We start from the raw sequence: 27,172 nt of genomic DNA, 5'->3' as shown, positions 1-27,172 counted from the left end.
TGTCAATAATACCAAAAGTAGTTGGAATCTAATTCTGGGGAAACTACGTCAGACATTGAAGGGTAAGTTGTACGTAAAGGAAAATGTATCCCTAAAAGCAGTGTAAGATATTTGAATTGTGATTTCTGTTATGCATATTTGTACAGCTGAGTAATAAAGCAATACTAAGCACAGTTGAAGACTATGTGCATTAAATCTAAGGGGTTTTGTCTGGAAAAACTACACTTCTAGTTTCTGGCTCTCCGTGAGCGAGAACAGGTAGCTGGCTACCTGTTTGTCAGGCTGGGCCAGAAATAATTTGCATTGATGTGTTGCAGTAAGCTGCCTTGATGTGGACTTAGGTTTTCAGTAGAATGGCTCTGCTTCCAGCAACTGTAGTGTCGGGCCTGCAGTTCTTATTTTACTTTATTTTAAGGGTGCTTTAATTGCAGGCACGAATCTCTTTCTCTCCAGAGCACAGATGGCTAATGTCTATTCAAAGAATTATGACAAAGGAAGAGTTAGATGATTCTTGTTCTTGAGAAGAGAAGCTATAAAACTATTTCAGTCTGTTTAATCAATAATAGTTTTATTACCTGTAACTACAGAAACCATAATGAGGAAATTAATATTTATCCTAGAATGTATTTAATATTAAATCTTGTTGTTGTAGTTTGATTCTACCAAGGAAAGCCTTCCAAAGGCCAAACGTTAATTATGTTCCTGTCACTTTATTTCAGACAAGCACTAAAGCATTTCTCTCAAACTTTTTTCCTCCAAAGATCATTCTAATAAAATAAAATCTAATTTTGATTTCATACACTGCAGAGTGACTTGTGTTTAAACAGTATCTTTCAATGAATTCTTCAAAGCCTGTTTATTGATAGAGCAAAGGCATGAATTTCATTATACTCTATGTGGTTAGAGAATATTACTAGGTCATTTCTATAACTGGGGGAGCTGGCAAACGTCACAAAAATGGTGAAGCATTGAGATGGTCACTACTTAGTCATCTGGCTGTCTAGCAGAACGTGCAGTCCAGAATTCAGTGTGAAGGCTTCCCACAAATCAGATGTTTATCTTCCTACAAAAATAAGAACAAATTCTAATGGTAGGACACTAGTTATTTAGAAAAGGAAACTAGATAGGTGTTGTTATGTTATGCTGCTAGATATTTGGGAAGGTTAGGTGTTATTTTTTTCCCACATGCGGTGTTTTGGGGTTTTTCGGGTGTGGGTTTTTTTTTTTTTTTTGAAGCTCTGGTGGATTTGGATAGCTGTCTTTGAAAGAGTGATGATAAGTTGGTTCTATGTAAGGGCCAGAGAAGTTAATTTCTCTTTTTACCAAGGGTAAATCATGCTTGACCAATCTGTTAGCTTTCTATGATGTTATAACGGGTTGGCTGGATGAGGGGAGAGCCGTAGATGTCATCTACCTTGACTTTAGCAAGGCTTTTGACACTGTCTCCCATAACACCCTCATTAGGAAGCTGAGGAAGTATGGGCTAGACGAGGTGACGGTGAGGTGGATCGAGAGCTGGCTGTGTGACAGAACTCAGAGGGTTGTGATCAGCAGCATAGAGTCTAGTTGGAGGCCTGTAACCAGTGATGTCCCCCAGGGGTCAATACTCGGTCCAATTTTGTTCAGTATATTCATTAATGACCTGGATGATGGGACAGAGTGTATCCTCAGCAAGTTTGCTGATGATACCAAACTGGGAGGGGTAGCTGACATTCTGGAGGGCCGTGCTGCCATCCAGCGTGACCTGGACAGGCTGGAGAGCTGGGCAGAGAAAAACCTAATGAGGTTCAACAAAAGCTAGTGCAAGGTCCTCCACCTGGGGAGGAAGAATGCTAAGCACTAGTATAGGTTAGGGGTGGACCTGCTGGGAAGTAGTTCTGAGGAGAAGGATCTGGTGGTCCTGGTAAATTATCTATGAGCCAACAATGTGCCCTTGTCGCCAAGAAGGCCAATGGAATTCCTGGGCTGCATAGGGAAGAGTGTGGCCAGTAGGTCGAGGGAGGTCATTCTCCCCCTCTACTCTGCACTGGTGAGGCCACAACTGGAATACTGCATCCAGTTTTGGGCTCCCCAGTTCAAGAGGGACAGGGAACTGCTGGAGCGAGTCCAGCGAAGGGCAACCAAGATGATTATGGGATTGGAGCATCTCCCTTATGAGGAAAGGCTGAGAGAGCTGGGACTCTTTAGCCTGGAGAAGAGAAGGCTGAGGGGAGACCTTATTATGACATACAAGTATCTAAAGGGTGGCTTGAAGGATGATGGTGCCAGACTCTTTTCATTGGTTGCCAGTGACAGGACGAGGGGCAACAGGCACAAGTTAGAACATAGGACGTTCCATCCAAATACACGGAAAAACTTCTTTACAGTGAGGGTGACAGAGCACTGGAACAGGCTGCCCAGGGAGGGTGTGGAGTCCCCTTCTCTGGAGACTTTCAAGACCCGCCTGGATGCAGTCCTGAGTAATGTGCTTTAGGCAATCCTGCTCTAGCAGGGGAGTTGGACTAGATGATCTCTAGAGGTCCCTTCCAACTCTGAAGTTTCTGTGATTCTGTGATTTTGTTTCTTGAATTTGAGCTGAGAGAAATGATTGAACTCCTGCCTTGAGTGAGTGGTTCTCCTAGACTTCTGGTGTCACTATTTTGGGTTAATTATTTAGGGAAACTACAGTACAATCCTCTTATGTACCAAGTAAGTTCTCTAAACACTGTTTAAAAGTCATGTTCGCTCTCTCCTTTAGGTCAGCAAATAACAAATAAATTGTGCTAAGCAGAAGAGTTTAAACAGAAGGTGATGAATTTTCTGTATGTGCATGGGGCAAGAAGGACAACATTAACTTCTGCCTCTTCCTCAAAACTAGCTGGAGCAAAGCTCACTTGGTTTTGTGTGCTCTGCAAAGACCAGCAGGATCCTGGAATATGAGTAGAAGAAAACCTGTTTTATAGGTACTGATGTGTCTTGGGCATGTGCTGCATACAGAGCAGGGAGCTGAAGTGCTTTTGGAAGAGCACAGAAGCTCTGAGGTTGGAGAACTTGGTTTCTACAGGGTAACGCAACAGCTGATGAAAGTTTCTGTAGAAATGTATATTGGAGTCGTCACCTTTTCTGGGGACAGACACAGTCAAAAGGTGACTTTCCCAAGATTCATTTGCAAATTAATAATAGCTAACAGCAACATCAGAAACAGGAGCCAGAATAACTCTACGTGCCCTTCTGTAGCTATTGACACCTTTCAAAGATGATACTGCACTGAGAAATAGAGTCTTTTCGTGCAGTGCTTTAAGACCTGTTTCATCAAAATATGCAAACAAGTGTTTAATCTGAGGTATTTGCGGTGAATAGCTATTGCTTTTCACAATTGCTATCGTGATGGGTTTGAGCCGGCAAAGCCGGACTCCTGCTGAGCATTTCTTTGCGTCACAAGATGGCAGTGAAGAGCAGTTTTGCAAACACAACCCTTTGTAACGGTTGAAGGGCAAATTTTTCCTAAAGAAGTTTGTGATTCCTGGGTGACTATTTGGATGCTAGATTTTCCTCAGAATCAGTCTTGAGAACTGGAAAGCTTGAAAATTACATTTTCTTGAAATTATTCTTATGCAAGCCTGTTTTTAACAAGTTGCAATAGGCAGTAATTTAAAGGTATGTTGAAGACAGAAAAAAGAACAGCAGAAATTCAGCAGTAATGGCAGCAGAAAATCTGGCCAGTATCGCCACAGAGTAAGCAATAAGTCCACACATCAATTTGCTTGAATAGAGTTGGCAACTGAATGCCTCTTTATTAATCGTTTCTGTGGGGTTGATATATCATCTTGGACTGGAATTAAAACGCTGGGATTTAACATCAGTGGATTCAGGCAGTTTAAGATCAAGAGGTACAAAGAGAAGTTGGAGAAACTGTTGCAGCTGAATATACCCTAAGGGAACGGAGACCAGACAATCTCTAGAAGATGAGGAACTAGAATTGCTGCAGCAAAGCACGTAACAGAAATAGCAGGTTTTACTTGCAAAATCTTTGATGGGTTCCAGTGTAGAAGGTTACCGAACCCTGTTAGGAAAGTCCCTGCCCTTCCTCAGGGGAGGGAGGGACAGATGGAGAAGGCTTTTCTCTTTGCTACAGACCTCACTCTTTCAAAACCACTCAAAACAACAGGACGAGAGAATTAATTCAAGCCCACTAAAATTAATATCAATGGCTATAGTTAAGGACCACTATGTGAGACCTTTAATACTAGGCAATCTCAGCAGCTAATTTCCCTGAGATCAAAGATGATGTCCTCTAACAGCATACCCATGTTCAAATTTTTCTCTCTCCTCTCTATTGGCAACCAACAGGGAATAACAGGGGAGAAATGATTGTACATGGAATGCTGCAGGAGCAGTCTCCCCTAGCTACTGCTTCTCTGCTGCCATGTCTTACCACCTGCTTTCTCTCCCTGCTCTGTCTCCTCTCCTCTCTGTCCCCCATTGTGTCACAGGAGATACGTGGCAGAATTTGCCTGTCATCTGGAGAAAGACAGTGGTAGATGATTCTGCCTGTTTGCTAATTTGTGACATTTACAATGTTGAAAAGCTGCACTCTTGGGGAAATATTGACATTCAATTAGTAAAATTACTGTATGTTGGCTGGATCTAAATATCAATTAATTAAGGTAATATATGGGTAATTTATCATGTAATGTATGTTCCGTACTAGGTTTAAAATTTTAAAAAATTAAAAATAATAGTAATTAAAAAAACACTCAAAAAATGGGTGAGCTACCATATGGCTAGCTACTCTAGTGTAACAGAATAACAAGTATAGTTAATTATGTCAAGCAAGAATGTGTTAGAGAATCCATTTAAATAATCACAGATCACACTGTAATCACCAGTATCTGTTTACAGATACTTTGTATGGATTTCCCCTTCACACATTCCTTTACTTAAAGCTGATTTGCACACAGGATCCCACGTCAAAAAGCTTTAGAATGGCTCAGCTTTAACCAAATAAACCTATTTAAGAGTGTTAAATAAAGCTTGGCAAATGACCGTGGCTATTTGCTATACACCCAGTTGAGCTCATCAGTTCAACATGTGTCCAAGCTCTTTTCACTAAATAAGGGCAAAATTCTCTACTCTGTTCCGCGCTGTGTTTAGCGCGTCTCCTGGCATCAGTGGAAGACCCCTGTAGGATGCAGCCATAGACTGTGCAACTGATACTGAGCTGCTTGAGCTGGAGACCTCTACAAATGGGGAAGTGTCTTGTTTCCCAGAGACACCCGGTGTGTTGACCTATCTTGTACAATCTACCCAGGACATTAGCTACTCAAGCTGGCAGTAGTAAAAGGACCAGGAAAGTGGGAGGCTGTAGCAAAGCACAAGCTGGATGGCATAGGCTAAATGCCTGCTGAACAGCTTTCCTGTGACTGTAAACGAAAAAGCAATTTCCCTCGATGGTGGGTCTATTTAAGCAAAACAAACTTACTTGAGTGCTCTTCTCTTGGGGTCAGATCATTTAGAAAATGAATGATGCTGGTGAGAGCTGAGGACATCAGTGTGGTGAGTACTAGCATCTCATAAAATTGAGCTGAAAATACAGGTTGTAGGTAGTGACAGATTCCATTAATCCACGCCAACAGCCTTATCCTGTATATGCTTTATTTAGTGTTGCAGAGCAACCAAATAATTCCATTCAAGTAAGCACTCAGAAGTCTTGTTGATTATCTGAACTACAGCTGCATCTGCAAAACGGGGCTGGAAATCTCCAGGGGACATTCTTTTCATTAGATTTCTAATATTTCCCTTTCCTAGTCAGGCTGGAAAGATGAGAGCATCTTGCCCTTGCTCCTGGTCCCAGCCAGAGCCAAGAAATAAGAGAAGCGTGTGAAAATTAAAGGGATGTGTGGAAGAATAACGAAGTCCCTCTTACCAAACCTTAAAAACATTTGATCTTGGAGTTCATGAAAGGGATGAGAAGAAGGATCGATCAGCCCTGAGTGTATCTGCTTAGGTTCAGCTATTCCTAGGACTTTGCTAACAGCAACAGGCTCAGCACCAGAGGCATGTGCTCATTTCTCACCAATGACCTCGCTAAATGTTAAACTTCTTATTCTCTCTTCAGCAGCACGTGTCTTCTCCTTCTATTTGCAATGTTGTCAACTGCATCAGTAAACATAAAGCAGATTATAAACAGATACTTGGGATTAGGATAGTTTGAGTATATTACCACTATTTGAAAGGGTACTGGCCAAGTAAACAAATTATCAACATATTTCATAGAGGCCATTGAACCAACAAAGAGATCTGTAACCAACAAGATGATCTGCATGCAGAGTCTTAACCTAATATATGTACTTTACCTAAAACTAACTAGGAAACTTCAGGTGAACTTCAGGGTTTGACGATTTCATCTTCCGACATACTAATCCTGTATGTCAGAGCTGAGCAAACCAGCTCTGCTTGATGTAAATTGCCAGCTTGGTCTGATACTGCTAATATGTAGACATCTTGAAGGACATTATATCTAACATAATTTTTCCTTTCTTTGCATCTGACTGGCTAATGGAATGAACGGTGTTAACATTTCCCCTTTTTTTTTCGTTTTCTCATTTTACAAAGTTTACCTGCTGTCCACTTAATTTTCCCATTGGTTTGGATACTCTGCTTGGGCAAGTCTGTCTTTTTCTCAGAGAGAAAGGGAAGTCCCTCTGTCTCTCTCACTATGATTCAAAGAACAAAGTCTTCGTTCCCCTCCCTAAGGTTGTAGGTTGATCATCTTTGGTTTCATCAGTCATAGAACCCACCAGCACCTTTGTGGTATAAGGCATGCACAGTCTCCCTCAGTCTCTAATATAAATTTTGTTTAAATTGACAATTACAGTTAACAGGAAAGGGCTGGCATAGAAACTGAGGGAAGAATGGCAAGAAGAGTTTTTCCTTGATGAACATTTGTAAGGTAAATCTGTTCTCCTGACTAAATAAACCTGACAGCTTACACAAAGCGGGTTTTTTGGGTTTTTTCCCTAGCATCAGGGACTAAAGTGAACTAAGATTTGTCTGTGTTTGTCAGTCAAATGATTGTGCTGGATCTGAAGGTTCTACAAAAAAGTAACATTTCCACTCCTAACCTTCCCCTGCAGCTCCTTCAGTCAGCACCCAGCTTAAAGAAGGAACTTCACCCTGTGCTATAAATTTTAGTAATAAATTTGCTCTTGCAGGGTGGTTTTGATCATAAGATTTAGTGAAAACAAAATCAGACGCAAGATATAGAAAACATGCTGCTATACACATTTACTTTTAGCAAGAAGTGTTTTATTATGCACATGGCAAAACAAATTACAATAAATGGCCACGTGTCTTTGTCCTATACTCTTATTAATCTTATGCCTCCGCAGCCACTGTATGCACACTAGAGATTTGTAACAAGAGTCTGCAGCCACTGAAATCATGAAGATTAACTGGGATATTAGTGTGAAATCAAACTGACATTGATTAGTAACTGCAGCGTCTGGCGTAAGTGCAGAGCTGGACTTGAAGAGAGTGGGAGGTTTGTTTGGTATTCTCCCAGCGTTACAAGTGCCAGGATGCATTTCTCAGTCTTATCAAGAGGCAAATGCCTTGATGAGATTTTTGTCTTTAGGAAGCTTTGAGCCAGAAAGTGGAGTTTAATTGATTTCTACCCAATCGAAATCTGGCCATTTGAATCAAGAAATCCAGTTGCACTACACAAGGGCTAAATTTTGACTTGTTCTGTAAAGCTTGGCATGTTGCTTTTAACAGCGTTTTACAATGTTTGGTTCTCTCTCCAGAGTTTCTCAAAATGCTTCTATCTGGGACGCAATGTGCACATAGCGTGCATTAAGGCACTATATTCTATTTTAATCCCTAGGTAGCACAACTGCCACATGAACAATACCATTGATGCTAGACAATGCCAGGCAGAGCAACTTTCTGAATCTATGAACAGACTAAATGAAACCTAAACCAAGAAAATATAGGGAGGAAACCAGGTGAAGCTGGTGGCCTTTTATACTTCGTCTTACGTGGGCTCTCAGAAAAAAGAGGTGCCCATCTCCCAACAATTGTCCCCTTCCAAAGTTTTAGGCTCTATATTTTTGGGCTAATTCCAAAAAAAATGGTAGTGTCATGCCTGGAGTTAGACCTGAAAGCAGCCCAAACTGTCTCTCGTCCTCCTGTAGAAGGGAAGGTGCAGGTAAACCAGTCCACAAGCATCAAGTCCTGCACACTCTGAGCACCACACATTGCACAGAGCTTCATGTCACAGTAAGAATAACATTTGCGGGTCCTGATTTTGTAAGCCAAGAGCTCTGCTTCCCAGAAATACTATGCAATCGCTATGGGGATGAAACAAATAAGATTACTTCACTGGCATGGGTTGGTGCACCCACAGCATATACTGCTGGGTTTCTTTCTGTAGAAGAAAGTTAGTCCTGAGCTATTTGTGGTCTTTGGAAGGGGAAAACGAGAATTAGATGTTATATATTGTGTCATTTTGTATTGGTTTTGTTTTAAGGCCAAAAGTGTCCATTATAATAATTTAATCAGATCTGCTGCATAACTCAAGCCAAAGAATCCAGCCACTAATAGCTGCATCGAACTTGCAGCTTCTGGTCGGGTTGTGTTTTAGAAAGGCATCCAGAAAGAATGATATGTTTTTGGAAATGGCTTACCATCTGGAAGTTGGGAAGACAGCACAGACAGCATGTATTAGTGAGGAATAGATTAAAATACTTTTTTTTCTTTTTTAACTTCCAAATTTTGAAATGTATTTAGGTATAGATAGGCAACATTGCTTTATAAATAAGCTGACCGCTGCAATTATAAATCAAACAAGTTTTCTGAAAGCTGTGGAGGTCCGTTTTACAGAGGTGGCTTTCAGGGGGAGCATGCCTATGTGACACTGATGTCTGACAGGGAATGAACACACGCTGTCGCCCATGGCAGGAACAGAAAAAGTGCTGCTCCTCTACCCAGCTTCTCTATCTATCTATCTATCTATCTATCTATCTATCTATCTATCTATCTATCTATCTATCTATCTATCTATCTAATCTATCCATCTATCTATCTATCTATCCATCCATCCATCCATCCATCCATTAATACTTAAAGATACGAAACTTAGGTACCTCCTACCTGTTTGGCGCTCTCCCAAAAATGACTATATACCCTAAACTTTTTGGAGGCAAGAAGTACTAAAGGCATAGGTATTTGCATGCAACTGCTCCCGAACACTGTCACACGCCAAGTGTACTAAACCATAGCTAGTGCAGTAACAACTGCTGCAGACTTGGTAGGATTAGCTACAAATATTCAGAGACAACCAGAAACTAGGTTAAAACTCAGGATTTATTTTTATTTTAATTTAGGAGAAGAATACATTTTTCTAGCTAGTTTTTGGACCTAAAAGAGGTGACATATTTTCCCTTTCATTCCAGAACAAATGCTAAATTACTCTTACTTGGTTAAAAATGAAGAAAAAATAAAAGTTGAGATCCACCTAACTCAGACTTCTGTAGCCTTACAGAAAACACTAAAATAATGCACGGGCTGGCAACAGTCCCGTATAGAACAGAAAGTGAGAAAGCATTTAGTGTCCAACACGTTACAGACCGTTGTCTCAAAAGTATCTATTTTCACCTTAGGAAAAAGACTAGAGCTTTCACGTTCCATCAAGTGTTGAAAAAAGTCAGAGGAGAGAGACATCAAAGAGCATTAGTGCCGCAGTTCAGGTATATCAGCATATTTGTTGATCTCTTGAACAAGAGATTCTGCTTGTAAACAGCTCATGGGAATGGTTTTCTACACCTTACCAGGTGAATCCTTACCTTGTTTAATGGATTCTAGGCTGATTGCAGTTGAACAGCCCTGTATTTCCAAGGGTGCTTTAATTTGTGATGACCTCCAAGGAACTCTACATAGCAGGAACATAGTCTTTACGTCGCCTGTAATAGTTATTTTTTTAATAGTTCAATCATTCTCCAGAAAGTCAGTGGCATTGTTGTCATTGACTGTATTTGAAGCTTGTGTGATCCCTAATGGTTTTGGCTGCTGAGTTAAAGAAATCACTGGTGGGAACTGATAAGCATCTCCCATATCTGCTGGGAGGACAGAACAATACTACTATCACTCTGATGGTGCACAGTTAGCAGCTCTGAAGTGACTGCTTTGCAGAAGTCGTCCTTTCTTTCTTCCTTATTTTATATAAGAGTACAAAAAAGTGCATGGACCATAAAATGGAATTATGCACAGGGTTAGTAATTTGTCACGGTTTGGTTATTGGAAAGGAAAAATTGGAATGAACTTGCCTTTTTGTTGTTTTTTGTTGTTGTTAGGTTTTAGTTTTAAGTCTTCAGTTACGGGTTTTAAGATTTTCTTATAAAATGATGCAAATATTGTTTCATAACATTTAACTCCTAGTGTGAAAGATTCTTAATCCAGCAAGATGTCTGCTGTAGCTGCGCTCCCCTTCCCTGCTATGGCAAAGAAGTTAAAGTCCTAGTGCCAATTCTCTTATTTGCAACAGTGGTCAAATTGCAGTTTGTCACTTAAAGGCGTTCTGCAAAACTGATTGTTCCATTAATTTCATCAGCCCACATGATGTGAATGCCCTGGAGAGTTTAATATATTGATTCATAACTCTGCTGAGCGGCAGTTATTACCTTCTGGAAAACTTTGATAGTGCAATCCAGGCATGTATTGAAAGACAATTTTATTGACATTATTTACACTATTGCTAGCACAAGAATGCCCAGTGAAATAGAAGCAAGCAACCTATTTTCAGCACTCTCTGCCTAAGCATTAGTGTGAGAGTCCCAGGATATGGGTATATGTATGTTGTTAAATAAAAGATACAGAGTTCTTGCCACAGCCTTCTGATTCCCAGCACTCCTTGATTACTCACTCTCTTCCTGGCTCTGGTTTGGACCGTTCCCGTTAGGTCTGTTGCAGATAACTGTGTGATGCAGTGGGTTCATCCTGCACAGTGTGGCTGGAAGTCAGAAAGTGACTCTTTGCCTTGGGTCGGTCTATGACTGTGGTCTGTTTAGCAGTTTATGGATAGCCAATGTCCCAAGAATTGACTCTAGGTAAGTATTCGGATGGAATTAAATTCCCTGCTGATTGCTACAGCTTCCCTAAAGAAACTAGCAGACAAAACAATAAAAAGACAGTTCTGTCTCCATTAAAGTAAGACTGTAAGTGTGCTGGTTGGTGACACCTCCTGTGAAATTATGAAATAATTGTTCTTGTGGCATCCATATCAAAAATGTGTCCTGAATTATTAAGAAACTTATCTGACTTTTTTGCTTTTTGACTAAGGACTTAAGTAACTAGTTATGACACCCAAACTAAGTTTACAAGTGGCCAGAGTTGTAGAACAGTGTTAAATTTAAAATATAACTCTATTTCTCAGGGTGTTTAAATAGCTTTTCAGTGGAGGAAACTATAATGTCAAACTTTGTATTTTGTCAGCTTAATATATTGGTTTTAATCCTAAGGTCGCATTAACCCATAATCTTTCAATATTCAAATGCTGTTTTCTTTAAATAGGTCTACAGGAAAGTAAGTACCTGGAATTCACAGAGAAATTTGTTTTGAAGTGGGTTTTTTTTCTGATCTGCTTCCCAGCAAAGTACATCATTTCTTATTATTCAATTTTATTGTTGTCACCTTGTTAACTTATGCAGAGAATACCGTGTGTACTCAGCAGCTAAGTTTCATTAGAAGGTCAGGCAATGTAATATGCTTATATTTTTGGCACAAAATATTTTTTTCAGGTTGAAAAGTAAGTTTAGGCAGTCTCAGATGCTAGCCAAATTGTGGATCATGAGCCTTGGATGCTAGCCAAACTGTGGGCTGTGAGCTATGGCCGAGGGTCCACCTACAGTAGGTGGACACATTGTATGGAAGTTGAGATACTGACATTGGGAAAGTGGGCGGTGATTTTTTGATCCAGCAAACAAGATCTTCTCCCTCACTGCCTAACGCAATCCCTCATGGAGCAAGGGATTCTGGAAACTCCTTCCTTGGGATATGGGGTATTCCACAAGCTCCTTGTGCTGGTGCGCTTGATGTTGGTATGCCCTGCTCTAGTAACCTCCATGCGTGCATAGCTGCAGCCTGGCTTGTGCATCCTAACCAGAGAACTGAAGCATAGCCTTGCAAGCTTTCTCCCTGCAGGGTTTCTGTGGGAGTCGGAAGGCTTTGCTCGTTGTAAGTTTGCTGGCTCGCAACATCAGAGAACAAAAAGCAGTGTATGAATACCATGCAAATTATGTCATACAAAAGTGACTAGTAACCAGATGAATCACTGTAAATGCATTGGTAGTTTTGGTGTTTGTCTATTTATTTTTTTTCCAGATGAGCTGAGAAGGTTTATTATAGGAGTCTGAGAATTGCTCACATCTGAGAGATTTTTAGATCATGTGTGCTCTTCCCAAGTATGTGTCTTAGCACTGGAACAGAAGATCAGTCATTCCACCTCCCAAGAGCTGTTCATGTTTCTGTCACTGATCCCTTGTAGCTGTGGCACACTCATTTGTCATGTCATCTTCCCCCATGATTACAATGAGAATGACCATTATGGCTACAGATTCTGTGGGAAGTAGGAGGGAAGGATAAAAAGGAGTTAAATTTTCTGTCTAACAGTCCTCCACCATATGGTTAGCAACATACACAATTCCAGCTAGAGATCTGCTTTCTCCTGCTCCTCACCCTAGAGAAGATAGGGTTATTCATAGGATTTTGGATTCGCACCCCATTGGGAAACTCTTTCTGTAGCTCCACCTCTCCCTTACTCATATACTGTCTTGGAAATCTCGAGTGCCAGGGGAGGGGGCAGCAATCTCATCTCATCTCATCGCTGCAGTTTCTTGCCCTTGCCTTCCTCTGGTCAGTGCCACTTCAAGGGGTGGCATGTCACATGATTAGTTGATGTGAGGAAAGTTTTTGGAAACCTGAGATTCCTGAAGAAGGGAAGATCAGATCAACCTTGGGGAAGGAAATGGAGGTTAAGTTCTCCCTAGTGCTGTGGCTGCTGCTGACGTTGTGTCCCCCAGCCTTGTGGTATGACCTGTGTGTCCAGTATGAGCCATTGTGATGGATGAATCTCTTCTAAATTACAGTGAACATTGGGCATCACTGTCATGGGTGACAGTTAACAACAGCCCATAGCTGAGTTTTACTAGGGTTTATTTAAGAACTGTCAATGTTCTTAAATAAACATTTACCTTTTAAAAACTTCAAAAAACAAACCAAAACAAAAAAAAAAAAACCCACACAAACTTTTAAACAAGCTTTTACCTTCCTTGCTGTCTCTCTCACTCACATGCTCCCCTCATCAGTGTTTCATTCACTGGGTCTCAACTTCCCTTCCCTGTGAGGAGGTCTCTGTTGATCCAGGAAGTTTGGGCAGAAAGTCATGGTGCTTTGTGCTGTGCCACTGCTTCCAGTTGTCAGTCTTAGGTGCTACTGGCCAACTGCACTGGGCCTCCACCAGCATTTGTCTCCACAGAGCTCATTAATCTCCCTGATCTTCCACCACTTCTAGGATCTTCCTTCAGCTAGGATCTTCACCTTCCTCTTTCCAGGCCCTCTTCTTCATTCCAAGACCACTGTTTCTCTATCAGAACTCTTCCTTTTCGACTCCTTTCTGAAACCATAAATCCCTGATTGTCCCAATCTAAATAGTGTATGTGAAGAAGCACAATGTGTGGTCAGCCTCCTAATTTGTGGTTCTGTCTCATGTCCCTTTCCTAATTGAAGGACTTGGGATGTACCACTTTTTTTTAGTCCACTTATTTTCAAAATTTACAACAGCCTGCACTTGTTGCAGCTAGCAAGTATCAGGCTTCTGGTGGAGAGTTCAAAAGTTCAGTTTTGGACATTCACCCACCTATTCACCGACACAAACTCAACTATCTGCTGTCTGTTAGCGTTCACAATTGAAGCTATTTTTTTAACCTATAACAATTATTTGCTTAGTCTTGTATCCAGCCTTACCACCTTGCCACTGAAGTAATTGCAGGCGCAATGTTAGTGAGGATGAGTGGGGAGAAGGACAGAGAGACAGCAGATTCTTCATTAATGTCATCCAGTTTGGCACACGTGCACTGCATCAAACTGTGCAATGCCAGGCAAGAACCGCAGAGCCATACCCTTCCTTCACATCATGACTGAGGTGTCCTAGCTAGCATCTGTACATTTTTGAGACGTGCTAGTAAATGCAAAGAATCCAAGTAGGTAACTTTTTTCATTTAGTATCTACTATCCAGAGCCAGTTTTCTTTTTTCACTTTCCACCCTTTCGATTTCTCCTGTTGTCTCCTTGATGATAGAAGCCTCTAATATTAAAAACTGGTTTCCTCTGTCACTTCAGTCTGGCAGCTGCAGCCTGCTTGGTAGTATGTATCGTCAGACTGCTCAGGTGTTTTATTTCTGCCATAGAGAAATGTGTGGCATGAGTCAGAATTTGAATTGGAAAAGTAATTTATTTCTTCTGTATCCTTAATAAGGTAGTGGTTGTTTGTTTGGCGTTTTTTTTTATTCTCTTGGTGGAAAATGAGCTGGTTCCGGAAGCGGTATTGTTGGTTACAGGGCTTAGGCTGGGTGCTGGCAGCAGCTGCAGTGGGGGAAGCAATGCTTCTGAAGGAAAAGGAGAAACCCACAGAATGAACCATATATAAAACCTTAGTTACTACTGTTGTAAGCCACTGACGTATTTAGTTTCTGAAGCTGAAATTAAATGTGAGTGGCATATCACATGAAGAACAAAGAAGGACATCATTATCTCTTAACCATAATGGAAATTTACAGACAAACTGTAGGCTTTTACGTGTTGATGTGGTAAAACCCAACGTCATTTTTGGATTAGCCTGAGGACAGCTGATGCTGACTTACATCTCGCCGAGGTGGCTCAGCAACAATCACTTTTTCTAAATGCCAATTAAATTTGTTAGGCCAGAGATTGTTCGTTTTACATAGAGGGCTATTTTAGAGTTTTTCCACCTCTGATTATGTAACTGGTTGGTATTACAAAGACTGGCAATGGTCTTTCCATCTTTTACTAACACAACTCCTCCTTTCTCCTCCTCCATCCAGAAGCTTGTTGCTTTGGCTGCTTGCTCTGACCTTTTATATTTCTTCAGTTAGACAAGCTGTGAAAATATGCGCCTTGTTTCCAGCACTTCTGCATGAAATGCATTAAAAATTCTTTCTGTGTCTTCAATGTCAGTGTAGTAGTAAAGATCCTATGGGGAAATTAATGTAAATGTTCTAGTGTTCTCTGGGCAGATGGTATGGGTGTACATAGGAAAAACAAATTCCTGTCCCTGATTAGCACCTGCTGTACCCAAAGGATAATTGTTTCTCTGCAAATAATTGGAAGGAATGACTGACTTTCTTTATCAACCAGCTTTTTGAATTGCATTTTTCTCCTCATAACTCCCTTCAGAATGCATGCAGTGTAAATAATCAGAATTGCAGCCTTCTAACACATTCCTTGAAGATGTTCTTAGAATTAAGATAACACATGGTGTTTAATGTATACATGAAACCAGAGATATTCCGCTGACCTTCAAAATGTAGTTCAAAGCAAACTTTGACATTTTCTCAGTTTCAACAGTCAGCACCAGCCATTAGAACTGCAGATTGCACGATTGTTAGTGCAGGGTGACAGCAATGGCTTGATCTGTAACAGCAATGTGTTCATGTTTCTAAAGTATCCTGAATATGTGTGCTCCGTAGGTGCTTAAGAAATTAAGAATAGCTGAAATTCAGAGCATGAGATTCCTCTGCCCTGAACAGGGTCAGAATGTGAATACTCCTGTTTCTCAGACTCTCTGCATTGATTTCAGCAAACATTGGATCAGTCTTTTCCAGATCGCTTTGACTCAGGTGTTAATTCTATTCAGTAGCTTCACACATCCTAGTCTACCTAGAGGTGTCTCCTTCTGTGATAAACAGATGACTTAAAAAATAATCACAGATTCCCTGATGCTAGCTCAGTATGTTAGAATGCTTTTGACCTGATGCTACAGAGGCGGTCAAACTGCAAATTTCTTAACCAGTTTTGAAGGCAGAAAACTTTTGGATTGGGAACTTTATTCCAGAGGTGCACTTACTGCCGGGTGTTTCGATCCTCATCCCTTTCTTACATGGAAGAACTGAGGGGGGGAGTACCCTGAAGGCTGCAGTGGCAATACAATAAATGCGATCTCTTATATTTCTGACTATGCAGCCTGTTTTGGATAGGCTGAAACAGTAATGTTGGCTATATTGTACATTTAATTTCACTAAAGGACATAAGCCAAACATCTGGTTTGAAATTCTAAGGAAGAATGATAGATCTTAGCCTTGTTTTAAAAATGGTAGCAATATCCTCTCATCCAAAGAGATGTCTGGTAGTTATGCTGATAGTATTGAAAATTGTGGTGAGTCTCAGAACAAACTCTTGGAAGCCCCTGTCCATGAATGTACTTGTTTTTCTGCATAAGACCCAGTATTTTAGCTCTTCAGCCTGGCATCACCAATAGCTACTTCTGAGTGTGAGAGAGCTCGCATTATGTCATAGAATCATAGAAACGTTTTTGTTGGAAGAGACCTTTAAGATCATCAAGTCAACCGTTAACCTAACACTGCCAAGTTACCACTAAACCATGTCCCTCAGCACTACATCTACACGCTTTTTAAGTACCTCCAGGGATGGTGACTCAACCACTTCCCTGGGCAGCCTGTTCCAACGCTTGACAACACTTTCAGTGAAGAAATTTTTCCTAATATCCAATTTAAAACTCCCCTGGTGCAACTTGAGGCTGTTCCCTCTTGTCCTGTTGCTTGTCACTTGGGAGAAGAGACCAACCCCTACTTCACTACAACCTCCTTTCAGGTAGTTGTAGAGAGCAATAAGGTCTCCCCTCAGCCTCCTTTTCCAGGCTAAACAACCCCAGTTCCTTCAGCCGCTCCTCATAAGACATATTCTCTAGACCCCTCACCAGCTTTATTCCCCTTCTCTGAACATGCTTCAGCACCTCAATGTCTTTTTTTTGTGGTGAGAAAACTGAACACAGTACTCAAGGTGCGGCCTCACCGATGCCAAACACAGGGGAACGATCACTTCCCTAGTCCTGCTGGCCACACTAATTCTAATACAAGACAGGATGCTATTGGCCAACTTGGCCATTTGGGCACACTGCTGGCTCATACTCAGCTGTCTGTCAACTGATAGCCCAATATATATTATGCTGAAAATGCTGGAGAAAGTCAAACAGTGCGGCAGGTTTGGCTATAGTGGGTCTAGAAATGCTGGTAAATGGAAATCAGAATTAAATGCTAATAAATGGGATAGCACAGGGGGTTTGTTTAAGTATGTTCTTAAAAAGTTTAGTTTAGTATGTTATTGAAAAGTTTGGGTAAGTGATCAGCATAAAACCCTCAGTGAAGTACTGAGCATCTACAAGAGCAGCTGATGTATTTGAATGGATTCCCAGGATCTACACCAGGCAGCTTATTATTTGTTCTGTTTACATGGGTTATCTCCTGATAAAAGCAAATTTTATGGGATTCAAGCCGCATTTCCAAGGATATCTTAGGCCGAATGGCTGTTTGTTGTGTGGGGAAATTAGTGCTTCAATGTTGATGTTGTAAAGCTGCTCTGGACATTTCTTACTTTCAGTTCAGAGCTCTTGCTGCTAAGTGCCAACAAGCAGCAGCAGAGAGACCTTGAAAGTGTTTTAACTCCTTCAATACTTCATTGATGCTGCATTGACAGAAGCCACCAACAACCACAACCTGTTGTAGCTCTTTTCAGTTCATCCTTGGTTTATTGCACAAATGTTCAGATTAGAGAGGATCCTCCTTTCTCACCGTTGCTCATACTAACAAGAAGCTGTGGACACAATGTCTAAGGATGCTTGGGTTGGAGCTTTAATTCAAACTTGATATGAAACAAATTCTAAACTCCCGCACACAATCATTTGCTGAAAATGCTGCTACTGTGAGCCAGGAGTAAACATAGCTTATTATTTAGGATGCTATCAGGCCTGTCAGTTTGTGGGTTTATCAGCTTCTGTTGACTATATACCTGAATGCTACTGTATGAGAAAAAGTGTGCTCAAAGAGGTCCTATTAAATTTTGCTTGGATGATTTCTGCCATTGATGATACCACAGCGCTGCTTCAGTTGGGGAGGGTAACGTAGGAGTCCTGTTGAAAGTTTTATGGAAATCGGAGTTTGGAGGCATTTCCCCTGGTGAGACAAACATACCAGTTATACTGCTTTTGCAAAAACAAGCTTTGGTCTAACAGACCGCTTTCTGTCCTCTGAAGAAAGAGAGTCTTGGAGCTGCAGCTCCAGAGGAAGTGATAAACTGAGAAGGCAAGCTGGTCAGCAAAATAAGCTGCTGTCTTCAACAGCGCTTTGATACCTGAGGAGGATGTCAGGGTGTGGAGGCAGGATGAGGGAGGGAGGGAGCAGAGAGCCAGAGGGTGAGGGGGTTTAAAGGGGAAGGCAACGTCTTGAAGAAATACCGGCTGAGGCACCATCTTGTGAAACTGGTAGCTCTGTGTGCAAAAGCCCTTATGTGCAGTTAGATCTGCTGAGTGGAGAGGTCTATCTTCAACTGGTCAGTTTCTGAGCAATGAAAGCCTGGCATCAGCAACAAATTATGGAGCGCTTGCTCCACCCATGCTTAACAACCAAGTTAGGGCAAGTTCATTTCTTTGCGAAACGGCTGCTTGACCAGACAGCAATGAATTATGAACAATAATATACATTTATTAGTCTTATTTTCTTTGCCAGGACTATGTTATTTGTTCCTGCTGCCAGGATGCAGACAGCTTCCCAACAGCTGAATGTCCCCAGTAACTTTGTTCAGATCCCCAGCCATTCTGTAGAAGAAACACATTTTACTTGAAGTTTGCAGTGCTGTCATTTTAAATGTAACTTAAAACCAGGCTCAATGATTTTCCAGTCATGCTAGCTGTAAACACGAGACTGGTTGTGAGTTGATGTAGTGTTCTTGGTACCAGTGCCCAGCTCCAGTTTTTGAAATCAAGGGTTATATTAAGAATCAAAAAGCTATTTTAGAAGACATGGGAGGATGTAATATTTCAGGACTGATCAAATTGAAAATACACTGCAAAAGCTGAAGTGGTGGGAGATGGGAAAGTTTCTAAACAAAAGAGAATATAGGAAATATACAGGTTCCCATACTTTGGGCAATTGATATGTATTGTTCCTCACTTATTAATTTGCTTTTAATAATCTCTTTTTATGGGTTTAGACTTAATCTTTTGATTTCCTTTTGAGACCCTATTCCCAGTTTGAACTTCTTCAAATCTGTACTCAAATCAAAGAAGAGCACAAAATGTACTTTGCTTTGTACACAAGCATTCTCTTCTTTGGTTAATCATTTCAGCATGAGGGGAGAGGGGAGCGGCTGGTTTGCTTTATTTTTATGAATGCAGTACCCGTGAAAACACAAGACTTAACTATTTAGGACCCTTGTTCCAGTGCAGTGGTGGCAGTACTTGTACTTCAAGTCTAGTTATGGTTCATTAAGGGCAAAGCAATCGACATTCAGTTTCATGGAGAGATCCTGCTCTTTCTGCAAATTGCTTGCTCATTTCCAAAAGAGGGATATTAGCAGTTCCTACCTCACAGGGAAGCACCGAAGTAATACACAATAGTTTAGGGTACCCAGGTAGCTCAAGCATGGGAGCAGCAAAAGTACCGTTGGCTCTAGGCTACAGTTAACAGCTGACAGTAGTCATAGGCTTCTATTTTAGTGCTTTTTGGCTCTGACTCTGCTCTATGTTAGAATGTATTGAATGGTGCTGCACCCAGCCTAATCCTTTTCTGGGACAAAAACAACTGTGAAGATGCTACAGACAATTTCTGGACCGTATGTAATTACACACTGACTTTGAAAGAAAGGATTGCATTTCTCCTTCCAGGGAGTCCTCAGTTGTAGGAGCAGGGAAGTCAACCTGCTCATATTCAGGCTGAAATTATAGAGGACTTCTGTTAGAAAAGGAAACCCGTCTTCTCCATGGTCATTGGGAAAAGGAGTGGGAGCTCGCTATGATCAGGGCCATGTCCCCTTTTCAACCATGTGGCAGAGGTGGTGACTAAGACAAAAAATATCTGAGAACAACAATAAAGGGAAGACTGAGGTGGCCTGAAAGGTGGGCCTTCACATGACGGGACGAAGCAGAGGAAAAGGACAACTGAGACCGACCGTCAAGAAACAGATTCCAAACAGAAGTTGTGGAAATGCTTCTTGCTTGAGTGATTTAATGACTTGCTTGAGTGCTGCTTCCTGTTTTGTGGAGGCAGGAAATTGGTGTCTGTCTATGAAGGTGAGTCAGGGATGGCTGATTTGCTAAACAGTATTTCATTAGGGTATGCTTAAAAAGAAGTAATTGTAGGTTTTAAATAGCTTCTACCTCTTCCTCCGAAAGACATTACTTCAAAAATGCCCAGAGTCTAGGGTGCATGGGGAATAAAGATGACTTTAAATGTCTATTTCACATTAATATTTGTATAGATGTTCTGAAGGTCGTGGAAGCCATATGGTGCCAGAGGCAGGATGTCTAGTTAGGTACTTGCCCATCTCTCTATCCCCATATCCCTTAGCCTGCCTTACGTGAACGGTGGAGCAGATTTGAAGGGAGGAGTGGAGGATTCTTCTCCTTCTGGCCTAGGATGACTACTGCCTGTGCACAGAGTCTTTCTCCTTCCGCACATTGGACAGTTTCTCTCATCCCTGCTGAGAGGCATCCTTTAACATCACCCTGGGAACAGTGTGAGGTGTACTTACTACACAAGCATAAAACCACAGAGAACTTTTCTCCTTTAGCTTGACTTGAGCTGTTGAGGTATGAGAGAATTGCTGGAGAACATTTGGCTCTGTGTTTTCCTCATAGTGTTTCTTTAACAACTTGAGAATGACCCAGTGTCAGGACGCAGAGGGACAGAAGTTATCCTATATTCTCTGGGCTGCAAGGTTAGTATTGAATTAACAAAGTTTGGCTTTGTGCATAACTACATATAGCAATTATGTGCTTCTAGGTCTGCATGATTCCTCCATCTGTTGTAACAGCCACAAGTTATAAATAAATAAATGGCTTAAATTGCTGTGAAACTCTTCTTTGATACAGTTATAGACAAAGCATTGGAGAGCTTGTGTAAAAAGCTGCTGTATTTTTTCAAACCAGAGTTTACCTGACTCCCCAGCAATTCCTTTTCCCAAAACTATTCAAAGATGCTGCAAACACAACAGTACTTTAATCTTCAGGAAAATGACCTGTGTGAAAAAGCTGCTTGAATTAGTTAGATTAGCCTTTCTTTCGTTGGGGAGAAGTGGAAAATTTTCCCAATATCCTCTCTCTAACCATTTAAGTGTGTGTGTGTCTGTGTGTATAAACTCATAATTGTATATATTTATATATTCATATGTATGAATGCATAAAAACTATATGTATGTAAAACCACTATGTAAAGCACTCAAATATCACTATTACTCAGCAATGCACCCTTGTTTCTCTGTATTTCAGTTACTTAGTTCTGTAACATTTTATCCTCCCAGTCTGCCTTCTGAATGGGAATGCATTGGGATCCACTTAGTTGACTTATCTGGAGTTATCTCTTTAGACATTTCTAATTTAGTCCCCAAACACCAGAGGAGTCAAATTCAATTGTAGAACTGCAGATCATTATGGGCCAGAAGCCAGGCCGCATTTCAGGGGAATTCATCACAGCTTAAAAGGTAAAGGCGGGCTGGTCCGGTCCACAGCTGGATGGTAAAACCTCCAAGGAAGTTTCCTCCAAGGAAAGCTGTGTTGATGGTTTAACGTGTGCCTTTCTACACTCAGAGTTGCTGCAGCTCAACATGCTAGAGATGCTGGTTTTTAGTAAACATTAAATTGTGGGGTTTTTTTCTGACATCGACAGCTGACTGTATGCTTCCAGCTGAAACAGTTTTTGGTTGGCTGAAGGCAAGCCACAGCCAAAGCAAAACAAATAAAGTACATCTTTTGTGAGAGGCTGTATCCGTACTGCCTATAAAATGGTAAGGTGTTCAAGTCCTTCCTTGATATTAGGAGACAGGATGGGAAAAACAGAGCTACAGCAGTTATATAGCTACATCAATGATATTGATCTCTCAGGGTAGTTATTTGCAGCCTGGTACTCCAGCCAAACTCTGATGAGGTACTTCCATTGGGTCTCTGTGAATTATATATGTGCTTTGCACCATCTGAATTCACCACAGAGTCCCTGATGTTATCCTCATCTACTCGCTAGCATTTATCATGCTTCACTGAAACAGCTTCACAAAAGAAAGTGAAGAGATTTGTATGTATGAGAGAGTGTTTTGATAATGAAAGATTGATGAGCCTGATTTGTTATTTTGAAGATGTGTGGCAACCCTTCATTTCACTGGGTTTATCACTGTTTCTCAGCTCTCCCGAGAACTTTGCTGACTGTCTCATTAGATTGTCTTCTTAGCAGAACTACTTTCTGGGCTCTTTATACTGTAGAAACCGTGGAGTAAAGTGTTCCTGTTGAAAGAGTGAGAAATAGTAGATTGCAGAGGTGCAGCTACCCTTTTTGAGGCCGTGAAGGGAAAAAGGTAGGCTGCAGTTCGACCAGTCATTTACACCACTCATCTCAATTACTAGCCATCTGCTTTTGGGATCAGACCAGGAAACAGCCTCTACAACTCCCCCACAACGAGGTGAGTGTTGTCTCAAGCAGCAGAGCATCAGTGATGGAAGCTTCATCCATTTTCTTCACAAGCTTTTCTTATTCACATACTGACTAGACATGACCTCAGTTGCCATTTGGAAACTGGTGAGAAGACAACAGACAGTGGGCTTTTGCTGTCATTAAATCCTTCCCATTCCTCTCACAAAGTCAGTCTGATGTGGACACTTTTCTCATTTCTCGTTTCTGCCTCAGTGGCCAGAGCAAACGTTTCTCCTTTCAATGCCCTTTAAATACATAAAGTCCCCCTCAGTTTTCAGTGTAGAGTTAAACCAGCTCTGTTGTTCAGAGGTGTATTTTGTACCCTGATTTGATTTGTTTTACCTTCTGTTTGCATGTTCTTCTTTTAAATAGCAAGAGGCCATGACAAGCTTAGGTTATGGCCTACTGCTCAGTTGGAATTATCTCAGCTTATTTTTTCTGCTGCCCTTACTTAATCTGATTTGTGGAGTGAAGACTAGGTTGACATTGTTGGTTGAAACTTGAGATAAGTGGCTCTTGTTCCCAGCTGTGGAACAAATTATCTTTGTGACCCTCATATCCTCTTGATTGCTCTTTGAAATGTGCATAGGGATAATTCTCTTATATGTCTCATGATATAGTGACTGGCTCTGTGACACTTGCTGTATTCCTAGAAAAATGGGTGCCTTGTTCTTTTTATTAATATGTATTATAATGCAGATTGTCAACCTTCTATGAGCTGATTAAATCCAACCAAATAACTCTTTTGAACTTGTCTGTAGTGCCTTTGAAAACAACTAATCTGGCATGCCACCATGCTCTGAAGCTTGTAAGGACTATATATCATCTCACTGAAGACCTCTAGCTCGCAAAAATTCTCCACTGTCAGGTGTGTGGGGAGCTGTGTTACAAACGAGAAAACCTATCCAGGGGAAATGGTTTACGGTCTTAAAGTTGGGTCTTAGAAAAGGTAGTATGAATGGCAACAAAAGGTAAATGGAACTAAATACTAAGTATTTCTTTGTTCAACATCTAAGTACTCCTGGCAGTAGATTATCTACTTTCCCATCAGTTGGGGAAGATGTCCTGCTGGTAACAGTTCCTTGAGGTGTGATGTCACTCATGCATCCAGCCTTACTTGTGGTGTGGATTAGTAGGGTGCTATTTATCTCTGATTTGTTCGCAGTTTGCGCTCCATTCCCCGTAGATCCTTTTGTGGCTTGGCCTATGAATTCCCCTGTCTAAGTCCTTTCTGCTGAAGTTTATACCTATTTAGAAAGGAGTGCAAGTTTCATGGAGAGTGACAGAGGGCTCTGAAACTGTTTTTCTCTTGGTAGGGTGGTAAGGGGATCAAAACTCACATTAGCATTGCTAATGTCTGTTAAAGAACCCTTGGACGTAGTTACGTGTTCTTGTGCTCTGAAGAGCGTGTGGATCTCAAACATGTACCTGTATTCAGCATTGCCTTTGGGCTACCACACATGGCCTCCTCCACTTGGCTAGAGGGGGTTTTGATTTGCAAATGTCTTCTTTCTGGTTTGGATTTTGTCCTCAAGCTTCCACCCCCCAGCTTTAAAATAGTAGTGTTTAGGTGTTTAATGCACCCTTGCAGGACCTTACTTGGTTTACTTTTAAATTGGTTATTTCTTTTGCATCTTGTCAATTTTTTTCTTTTGGGATGTGATTCCCTCATCCCATTTCCTCTCTTGCTTAACTTTCAGACATTCTGTGTTCTTTGTTACTGAATGCTTTGAGTCTGGAGGCCTGTGGTTCCCTCATAAGATGCTGAAAAATTTTTTTAGCCTGATACAGGACCATCTGTTGTATAGATGCCATATAGTACAGTTTTGAATACTAATAAAAATATCTTCACTTGCTTCTCAGAAGAGAACCACCTACCTTATTCCTAGCAGGAGATGTGTGAACCTGCTGGAATGTACATCACTCTGGGGTTTGTCCATGTCAAATTGATGTCACTGGGCTTTGGACCAGTTTGTAACAGAGGGAATTGTCTGCTGGGAACCCTAGAGTTTGCTGACATCGGTAAGAGGAGCATTTGTTCTGTAGGGTTTTGATGGCTGGCGACCTCCCTGTCGGGAAGGCCATGCCAGTAGGTGGTAGTGCTGCCCAGACCTACCGATTGGTAGGAACAGCAGGGGGTTCCTGGAAGAAAAGTGGCAATTTTAAATTCATAAACATTTTTCAGCTGTAAACTGATCTGACTAAATCAAGTAATGTAATCTCATTTGTTCATGTGTGGAAATTAAGTCCATGTAAAAGTGACTTAAAAGTGTGCTTGGGGGTCCAACTTTGCGCCTCAATTTTAAATTTATGCCTCACACCTTTTACAAACTGAGAGAATTCTTTTTAATACATCAGCAATATGCTGTGCCTCAAAAAGATGTGGATATATTTTTTTGCTTTACATTTTGAAAACCCTATGAAATTCAGAAGCGATATCCTGAATCTTCAAAATGCGCAACTAGTCAAATATATGTGGATATAGTTTTTTTTCTCAAGTTGTGTAATTTAAGAAACAAATTATACAGAATGTTATTGTGTCCCTCAATTTTATTTTATGACTTGTTCTAAGTTATTAATATACCCAGGAGCTACACTGGCAAGTATTCAAATATTTGTTCAGGGAATCTAAATGAACTATCTAAAGTGAAGGGTGATCTTTCCTCTCTTTCCATTTTCTCCAATAGGCTATTTCACATATTTCAGACCATAAAATGGAAAAATTCTCTTCTTTTGGGCTGTTTTATTGACTTCTTTGGGTGCATACCAGAGGTAGATTGTTCCAATGTATCCTTTGCTGAGAACTAGTTCTGAAAGAAGTCAGCAAAAGGGCATGTGGGAATGTGCGTGGGTTTTTCTGCATTTTTTTAAAAATTAATCTTGCAGGGGGAAAAGACCACTCTGCTTTGTTTAACATTTTTTGTCAAAAACCAAAAGCATCTTCAGGCCTGATACTGTTTATCAAGAAGTGTCAGTTTTCTTTTCCCCTTTCTAGGCACTGTCAAGAATGATTGACTGTTCCCTTCTCCTTCCTCTCTGCATTCAATACACTCATGCAGTGCTCCGTTACCTCTTTTTCCTAATAATGTATACAGCGAAACTTGTTTTCTTAAACTACTCTGATATCCTGTTCTCTGAATGTAGCAAGATTTGAATTTATATGGTCTGCTGACTTCCACTGCATTGTCTTCCTCTGCAAAGGTTGCAAGCAGGCTGTTTAAACCACCTTCATCCTCCCTGTGGTTAATTCTCCTCCCTGGTTGCAGAAATTGTTTCCCAGAAGGCAGCTCCGTGACCCAAAGACAGTAAGGGAGTCTTTCGGGGCAGCCAGCAATGCCACTGAAACTGAGGTCCCCAAGGGAAAGACATTTTAGGTTGTTCCCACAATCCAGCAAAAATGCTTTCTCTTGACCAATTATTTTCTTCAGGGTTTGCCTTCTCTGCTCTCCTTCTAAAGCCTTTTTCTTAAAATCAGGAACCGACCTGTTGACTCTAATCCCTCCATCATGACTGTTTTATCTCTCTATGCTATTTTGCGCTACTTCAGTTTTGCAAAATAATCTTTAGAATTGCCCAAACAGCTAGTGGAGAAAGAGGTTGGTTAAGATAGGAGTATGGAAACTTTCTGACCTGGACTTCGAACTCTGCTTAGTTTACATGTTTGCTGACATGTGAATCTAGATATCAGTATTGCTGGACCTGGATCTTGCTACAGAATTTAGATCTGAAAAGGATCCAAATTTGAAGGATGTTCGGACCTAGTGTTTCAGGTCAGCTCATGGGAGATACATGTTCCAGCTGTGAAATTTGAAATGTTGTTTATATTCCAGTTTCTTTGCACAGCTTTGAACCCTTCTCTGACAATAATAAAATTCCAGCAAAGGTACACCGAAACAGAAACATAATCAACTCTATATTCAACTGTTTCTTTAGCCACCTTGCTACCATGACATGAGCACACTTGGTACATAATCCTTGCATTGATGGAAGGCTGAAACTCACACCAACCCACTAACATATGCATTGACCAATAACATGTTTCTGGCCAAATCCTGTGTTTTCATTACTCTCGGCCTCACTGGAGTTACACTGAGGAGAATGCAGGCCCCAGAGAGTCTGTTCATTGATGTTTTGAAATTCAAAAGAGAAAGAAAGTTGATTGTGTCAGCATCTTCTGCAAGCCATAATTCTTCCTGCTGCTTCCTTTAGAAAATATTCAAGATGACAGGAAGTCTTGTAAATTCTATTTCATCATCTATCAAAGCATTGGCCATGCTATTCTACTATTTTAGAAGACGCAAACATAGTAAAACCATCTATGAGAAAAGTTCTGAGAAAAAAAAAATCCAAGTTCATAAAGATCCTTTTGAGTGAGTATGTTAAATTCAGAATAGTCTGCTTTTTTCTGTTGTTGTTGTTCTAATGGTATT

The 27,172-nt window shown here is 40.9% G+C and overlaps 1 long non-coding RNA gene across 2 annotated transcripts in view; it reads left to right on the top strand.

Moving 5' to 3' along the window:
• LOC128911332 (uncharacterized) overlaps positions 1-27,172 on the top strand; it is a 70,285-nt gene that overhangs the window by 34,838 nt on the left and 8,275 nt on the right. The window contains exon 1 of one of the 2 annotated variants that reach the window (XR_008467054.1): positions 20,782-21,000. The exons of the other annotated variant lie outside the window; for it this stretch is intronic. This is a non-coding gene — a long non-coding RNA (uncharacterized LOC128911332). Of the gene's footprint in view, positions 1-20,781; positions 21,001-27,172 lie in introns of those variants that run through there. 2 annotated transcript variants of the gene reach the window in all.

This window comes from Rissa tridactyla, chromosome 1 (genome assembly GCF_028500815.1).
Source record: "Rissa tridactyla isolate bRisTri1 chromosome 1, bRisTri1.patW.cur.20221130, whole genome shotgun sequence".
NCBI lineage: Eukaryota > Metazoa > Chordata > Aves > Charadriiformes > Laridae > Rissa > Rissa tridactyla.
This window is presented reverse-complemented; position numbering and strand designations above follow the sequence as displayed.